The sequence below is a fragment of the Lissotriton helveticus genome, chromosome 9 (assembly GCF_964261635.1).
Source record: "Lissotriton helveticus chromosome 9, aLisHel1.1, whole genome shotgun sequence".
Lineage (NCBI taxonomy): Eukaryota > Metazoa > Chordata > Amphibia > Caudata > Salamandridae > Lissotriton > Lissotriton helveticus.
Genome location: NC_136070.1, coordinates 558,844,079 through 558,853,205, shown reverse-complemented (window position 1 = coordinate 558,853,205; position 9,127 = coordinate 558,844,079).

The following is a 9,127-nucleotide window of genomic DNA, read 5'->3' as shown; positions in this document are numbered from 1 at the left end:
GCTGCACCTGCAGCACACATAGAAAGAGGAAACTGCTTCAGAGGATTGTTTTTGTGCAGAAATATTTCATTTCCTGCACAAAAGCAATCCTTTTGGCTGCCTGCATTGGCACTAGGCAGCCAAGAAGGTGCCAGTGCAAGGAAAGGGCAGGAATGTGTCGTATTATGCTAAATATGGCATACATTTTGAGTCTCAGAAGCAATCTGCACACCCAGCTAATGAGCCATCCGAACCCTTTCCAGTACTTGTAAGTACCGCGCCGGTTGCAAAAATTAAAAAAACGGGCGCTTTCCCCGAATCTTGCCAGGCATACATTTAAAATAATCTCTGATCATTGACGCGCAGGCTCGACACTGCTTTCTGGCACAGCGTGATTTAAGGGTGGGGCACGGTGGACTTGGCAGGGAATTTAATAGCCTGTGTGACGCTTATGACCCAGTAGGACATAACGTGGTAACGTGCGAAAGCCAACACGGTCAACTCTGCCTTTTATCCTTCAGATGTCAAGTCAGCGCAGTGAGTACCAAAGAACTGGGTAGCAGTAAGACGTGTTATGTACAGCGCTTAGAAAAAGTAAAACTGCCATCAAGCGCTATGCACCAATTCTACTCCAAAATTCCATTTGTGTATTTCTTTTGTGTCCAGTGCTGCAAGACCTCCCTCCCCCCTAGAATCCCTCATCAGTGCCCCGCATCGATGAAAGCTCGTCCCCACCACAGGCGCGTGACACGGGCCACCAGGCAGCCTTCCACGGCCTCTGTTCAGGAGGATTGTTTGTTGCTGGCAGTGCTCATCAAGCGCCTGGAATGCTCTTGTGGCACATGCTTTCCCCCACCCTGCCTGTGCTAGGTGAATGATCCGGGGGGGGTGCAAATGCGAATGACGGAGGTTTAGTTTTAGTCTGGGAATATTCTGGTAGGCTACCAGTGGGGCGGGCATTACCACATCGTCTCACGCCCCCTACAGGTGAAGTCCCGGGTAACTGGGTCAAAGGTGTGTGCCTTTCCAGTCCTACGGGTGCACGCCGCTCCTGTCCTACAGGTTCTTATGTAACAGGCTTGTTAATTGTTACTACGATGCACATCTTTTTAATAATTTATCAGCAGCCTATTATCCATTGTGCTTGCCATGATCTTGAAAGCGATATTGTAATGATTTTAAGTATTTGTACAATAAGGAAGATATCTGGACACTAGAATTTCATTAAGGAAGACATCTAGAGAATGGTCCAACCCCTCATGCTGATTGGCGTACACCTGTGTAAGAAAAAATTTTTAATGGTGTTTTGGGACAGTTGAAGAGACCCTTTCTAGGTTCATAATATTCAGCCCCCTGACCACCGTTTCCTGTCTACGAATGCACTTTAGAGACAGTGCTTTATGCACAAACTGGCTTTTTCTTTCCGTATATTCTTCTCACTGTTGGACGGTGCTAAAAAACTGAGTGCATTATCACTGACTCCTAAGGGAGACTATTATATGAATATCTGCAGGGATTATTTATTTGAACCACAACACATTGACATTGTATGTTTCAGAATGGGTTCCAGTTATTAACTGTAACCGCAGCTCTCAATGAATTTTTGACAGTACTGTTCATCATAATTTTGTTACTTGCTGAATAGTTATTCAAATGTTGAGCATGCGATTGCATCATATCGTCTTACGTGTATTGACTGCACTCCTAATGGATTATGATGTGGGGTATCTATCCTATAACTTTCACAGTATTCAGTACTCCATTATTTCCTATTTGTTTTGAATACAGCCAGTCTTTTCCAAAAATCCTGTGCTGCAGTATTCAAACTAGACCCACATTGCACTATGCAAGCGAGTTAACACTCCGGAGTATTTGAACATATTCAGGCTGTTCTGAAGTATAACCTGTAAAATAATGTGTGGCTTTCCACAGTATCCTGCAGCGCTTTGATTTTTTTCCCCAAAGCATAAATTATTTTATAACCCTCTGTTACTTTGTACTCATGGAAGTGGAGTACTGCAACTTCCCTTTCTGCACGCACTACAATTTACCCAAATATAAGCCCATCAGTTTTAGCTACTTCCTCTGGAGCTCTACTTCCCCTCATTTTTCTGGGTGCCACACCTAACTTTCAGACCCTATTACGTCTCCCAAAAATAGTGAGCTTCCTTTTCCATGTTTTCTCTGCCTGACCTGCAGAAAAAGTGCCACCATTCCTCCAACTTGGAACAATCCTGCTGATGCATTTGCAATGTTCTGCTGGGCCTGACAACCACACCAGTCCTGAATCTACACTTTTTCTTCAACCACTTTACTTTTTCTATGCTGGCGGGACGGGAATATCCATGGCATGGAGTACGGACGTGTTCCCCTAACCAGAGTATCCCACTGCATGTATCTGGTGTTCTGGTTAGGTCTCACTGAATCAACGCGCATGCGTTGTTCTGCGAGAGTTTAGTAAGAGACTTTCAGAAATGCTCACAAAGGTTTTTTCCAGGCGGATTGCCTACAGTGCATGTGTGAGGGTGCGTGCACATAGCACACCATTTGGCAGCCTGTGAGCCTCGGCATCAGACTTCAAAGGAATGTGCTCCCCTGCCCCCGCCACAGCAATGCCGAGAGCTTGTTTTTTGGGGACTTGAAGGGAAGCTTGGTTGACTTAGGAATTTCGTTCGAGCCAATGTTTTGGTTTAGCAACAGCTCCTCAACTGTACCAACAGCTTTGCTTTCGATTTACCCTCACACACACTGCACCCTCACACATCTCACCCTCACACACACTGCACCCTCACACTCACTGCACCCTCACACTCACTGCACCCTCACACACACTGCACCCTCACACACACTGCACCCTCCCACTCTGTACCCTCACACACCGCACCCTCACACACACTGCACCCTCACACACCACACTGCCCCCTCACACACTGCACCCTCACACACTGCACCCACACACACTGCACCCTGACACACACTGCACCCTCACACACTGCACCCACTGCACCCTCACACACTGCACCCACACACAGTGCTTCCCCACACACCGCACCCACACACACTCTTCACCCTCACACACTCTGCACCCTCACACACTCTGCACCCTCACACACACTGCACCCTCAAACACACTGCACGCTCACACACTGCACCCTCACACACACTGAACCCTCACACACACTTCACACACTGCACCCTCACACACTGCACCCTCACACACTGCACCCTCACACACGGCACCCACAAAAACCGCACCCACACACACTCTGCACCCTCACACACTCTGCACCCTCACACACTCTGCACCCTCACACACACTGCACCCTCACACACACTGCACCCTCACACACACTGCACCCTCACACACACTGCACCCTCACACACACTGCACCCTCACACACACTGCAACCCCACACACACTGCAACTTCACACTCTGCACCCTCACACACTCTGCAATGGAACATACACTCCAAATACCACTCAGTGCCACATAATTACATGCCACATAATTACACTGCACTCAATGCAATATACACTCTAAATATTTATTTATTTAGGAAATGTAGTAAGCGCACAACTACCCGTGGGTGTCTCGGCGCTATGGGTCTTCTAAATGTGCATAATTACTGGTTAAAAAGCCACGTTTTTATTTGCTTGCGAAAAGAGAGTAAAGAAGTGCAAGTCGTAATTTGGGAGGGAAGGCTGTTCCACAGTTTGATGGTAGTTACTGTGAAAGACCTGTCACCCCATGAGACTTTCTTTGTTCTTGGGACCTGTAGTAGGCATGCAGAGGATGAGCGGAGAGATCTTGGGGGAATGTAAGGACAGAAGGAATCTTTTAAGAAAGCAGGTCCTGAAGCATGAATTGCCTTGTAAGCAATACAAAGTGCCTTAAATTTCGTTCTATTTCTTACTGATAGCCAGTGAAGCTGTTTGATGGTACTGGAAATAGGTTTGAATTTAGGGGTCCCCGTGACCAGTCTGGCCGCATCATTCTGTACCAACTGTAATTTATTCATGACTCTTTCTTGGGCGTTAATAAAAAGCCTGTTACAATAATCGATGCGAGACATCACCAGTGTGCTAACTAGCGTCTTGGCCGCATCCATGGGAAGATAAGGTAGAAGTTTCTTAATCATTCTCATAGTGCGGAATGAAGACGAGACCACAGCATTTGCATGATGCATGAGAGACAGTTTACTGTCCAGCACGACCCCCAGGTTTCTTACCTTGGCCACTGGGGAAGGTGGAGATCCCAGAGCCACAGGCCACCATGTGGGTGACCAGACTGGAGAAAGATTGCCAAAAATCCTCACCTCCGTTTTATCGGAGTTCAACTTAAGGCAGTTTGTTGACATCCAGTCACTTATTGCAAGCATTCCTAGTTGAAAGTTGCAAGCCACTTTATCTCCGTTGTTATTAATGGCCAACACAATCTGAGTGTCGTCTGCATAAGATGATTCAGAAAAGGGGGGTGGTGCATAAGATGTCACCACCAGGTGATAGAATCTAATGACCCTCGCCAAGTCCGACACATAGATGTTAAATAGTGACGGACTTAGCGAGGATCCCTGGGGGACACCACAAGGCAGAGTGAAAGGTGGCGAGTTGAATTTGCCAAAATAAACAGATTGTACGCGATCAGAGAGAAAGGAGGAGAGGAGGTCCTTGGCGCCGTGTGTAATCCCTACCGCCGAGACACGGTTGATCAAGGTGACATGAATGACCGTGTCAAACGTGGCGGACAGGTCCAACAATATAAGCACTGCCGACCCCCCCCCCCCCCTATCAAGTATCATCCTAAGCTTGTCAGTGGCTTTAATGAGTGCGGTTTCAGTCCCGTGCCCTTTCCGAAATCCAAATTGCGAATCATCCAGACAGTTGTTATAATCAATGTACTCTGATATCTGGGTATTCATGATCTTTTCTACAATTTTAGCGGGGAAAGGAAGACGGGCTATAGGTCTGTAGCTGGCAACTTTAGAAGGGTCCAGAGAACTCTTTTTAATGAGGGGTTTAATAGTAGCTTTCTTCCAAATGGAAGGAAAAATGCTTGAAGAGAACATGGTGTTGAAAGTCTCAGTGAGTTTAGGACCTATAATCTCAGGGAACACCTTGAGGGTGGAAGGGGGACAGGGATCCTCCGGAGAACCAGAGTTCGTTGTGGTAAGTAGTTGAAATACCAGTTCTGAAGGGACCTGGGTGAAATTCCTAAAGGAAGTGGGTGATGAAGAATCGAGCGGGGAAGTGTCCAAGCTGCCCAGATTTTTATGATGATTAGATGAGGCAGATGAAGGTACATTGCTGATTATGTGTGTCTTAAATTGGGTGTAAATGTCAGTGACTTTCCTTTGAAAGTGCCCCGCCAAGGAGTCGCAGAGATCTTGGGTGGCGACTATAGGGGCTGATGTAGCTTGATCAGACAAACACGTGACAACCTGGAAGAGCTGTTTCACTGAGTCATGCGCGAGGTTGATTTGGGCACTATAAAATTTACTTTTTTCCGGATTAATAAGTTGTTTGTATCTGGACATCATTAGTTTATAGCATAATTTATGATCCGGGTCATAGTCTCGTCTCCATTTACGTTCCTGACGTCTACACATTTGTTTTTCATGTCTAAGGGTTTCATTATACCAAGGGGCAGACTTGGAGGCCCTATTAGTAGATTTTTTCTTTAGTCGGACTGTCACGTTAACTGTGTCCTGAATCCAGTTAGTATAATCAATAGCTGCCATCTCGGGATCGATCACAGTTGGCGGCAGCGAGGTGAGTAATATTGATTTAGATGCAGCAATATCAATACTTTTCCAGGCTTTAAAATGGCTGGGAGATGAAAAATTATTGGACGAGACGAGGCTGGCTCTCGGAGCAATATCAAAAAGAACCGCAGAGTGGTCAGTCCAAGTCAGGGGGAGAACATCTCCTACCATGAGCGACTTATGATTGGAAAAAAGACCATCCAGAATGTGGCCAGCAGTATGAGTGGGAGCAGAGACTAATTGTGTAAGACCTACTGCTTCTAGCTCTGACAGGAGGGCTTCAGTGTCGGGATTGTCTAGAGCCTCCAGGTGAAAATTGAAATCACCCAATATGGTGTAACAATTTTCACCTGCTAGAGGCTCAAGAAGACATCCCATGTTCGTGAGGAATGTGCTTCAGGGGCCTGCGGGGCGGTAAAGAAGGTTAACTTTGAAGGGGGCGGAGCGGGAAATAGAAATAGAGAAGCTAATTGTTTCACAAGTCGTAGTGGGGACATGTTCTGTTCGCACTAAATACCACTCAGTGCCACATAATTACACGCCACATAATTACACTGCACTCAATGCAACATACACTCCAAATACCACTCAGTGCCACATAATTACACACCACATAATTACACTCTACTGAATGCAACACACACTCCACACAATACCACTCTGTGCCACATAATTATATGCTACATAATTACACTGCGCTCAACGCAACATACACTCCAAATACCACTCAGTACCACATAATTACACGCCACATAATTACACTGCACTCAATGCAAGTTACACTCCAAATACCACTCAGTGCCACATAATTACACTCCACATAATTACACTGCACTCAATGCAACATACACTCCAAATACCACTCAGTGCCACATAATTACACGCCACATAATAACAATGCACTCAATGCAACATACACTCCAAATACCACTCAGTGCCACATCATTACACTTCACATAATTACACTGCACTCAATGCAACATACACTCCAAATACCACTCAGTGCCACATAATTAAACGCCACATAGTTACACTGCAGTCAATGCAACATACACTCCAAATACCACTCAGTGCCACATAATTACAGGCCACATAATTACACTGCACTCAATCAACATACGCTCCAAATCCCACTCAGTGCCACATAATTACACGCCACATAATTACACAGCACTCAATGCAACATACACTCCAAATACCACTCAGTGCCACATAATTACATGCCACATAATTACACTGCACTCAATGCAACATACACTCCAAACACCACTCAGTGCCACATAATTACACGCCACATAATTACACTGCACTCAATGCAACATACATTCCAAATACCACTCAGTGCCACATATTTACACGCCACATAATTACGCTGCACTCAATGCCACATACACTCCAAATACCACTCAGTGCCACATAATTACACGCCACATAATTACTCTCTACTGAATACAACATACGCTCCACACAATACCACTCAGTGCCACATAATTATATGCTATATAATTACAATGCGCTCAACGCAACATACACTCCAAATACCACTCAGTGCCACATAATTACACGCCACATAATTACACTGCACTCGATGCAACATTCACTCCAAATCCCAATCAGTGCCACATAATTACACTGCACTCAATGCAACATACACTCCAAATACCACTCAGTGCCACATAATTACATGCCACAAAATCACACTCTACTGAATACAACATACACTCCCCATATTACCACTCAGTGCCACATAATTGCACACCGCATAATTACACTCTACTGAATGCAACACACACTCCACACAATACCACTCAGTGCCACATAATTATATGCTACATAATTACACTGCACTCAATGCAAGATACACTCCAAACAATACCACTCAGTGCCACATAATTACATGCCACACAATTACACTCTACTGAATACAACATACACTCCTCATAATACCACTCAGTGCCACATAATTACACGCAACATAATTACACTCTACTCAATGCAACATAAATACACTGCACATAATACCACACAGCGCCACATAATTATATGCTACATAATTACACTGCACTCAATGCAACATACACTCCAAATAATACCACTCAGTGCCACATAATTACACGCCACACAATTAAACTCTACTGAATACAACATAGCCTCCCATAATACCACTCAGTGCCACATAATTATATGCAACATAATTACACTGCACTCAATGCAACATACACTCCAAATACCACTCAGTGCCAGATAATTACACACCACATAATTACACTGCACTCAATTCAGCATTAACTCCAAATCCCAATCAGTGCCACATAATTACACTGCACTCAATGCAACATACACTCCAAATACCACTCAGTGCCACATAGTTATATGCAACATAATTACACTGCACTCAATGCAACATACACTGCAAATACCACTCAGTGCCACATAATTACACACCACATAATTACACTCTACTGAATGCAACACACACTCCACACAATACCACTAGTGGCACATAATTACACGCAACATATTACACTCTACTCAATGCAACATAAATACACTCCACATAATACCACACAGTGCCACATAATTATATGCTACATAATTACACTGCACTCAATGCAACATACACTCCAAATAATACAACTCAGTGCCACATAATTACACGCCACACAATTAAACTCTACTGAATACAACATACCCTCCCGATAATACCACTCAGTGCCACATAATTATATGCAACATAATTACACTGCACTCAATGCAATATACACTCCAAATACCACTCAGTGCCAAATAATTACACACCACATAATTACACTTTACTGAATGCAACACACACTCCACACAATACCACTCAGGCCACATAATTACACGCAACATAATTACACTCTACTCAATGCAACATAAATACACTGCACATAATACCACACAGTGCCACATAATTATATGCTACATAATTACACTGCACTCAATACAACATACACTCCAAATAATACCACTCAGTGCCACATAATTACACGCCACACAATTAAACTATGCTGAATACAACATACCCTCCCCATAATACCACTCAGTGCCACATAATTATATGCAACATATTTACACAGCACTCAATGCAACATACACTCCAAATACCACTCAGTGCCAGATAATTACACACCACATAATTACACTCTACTGAATGCAACACACACTCCACACAATACCACTCAGGGCCACATATTTATATGCAACATAATTACACTGCACTCAATGCAACATACACTCCAAACAATACCACTCAGTGTCATATAATTATAGGCCACATACTTACACTGCACTCAATGCAACATACACTCCAAATACCACTTAGTGCCACATAATTACATGCCACAAAATTACACTCTACTGA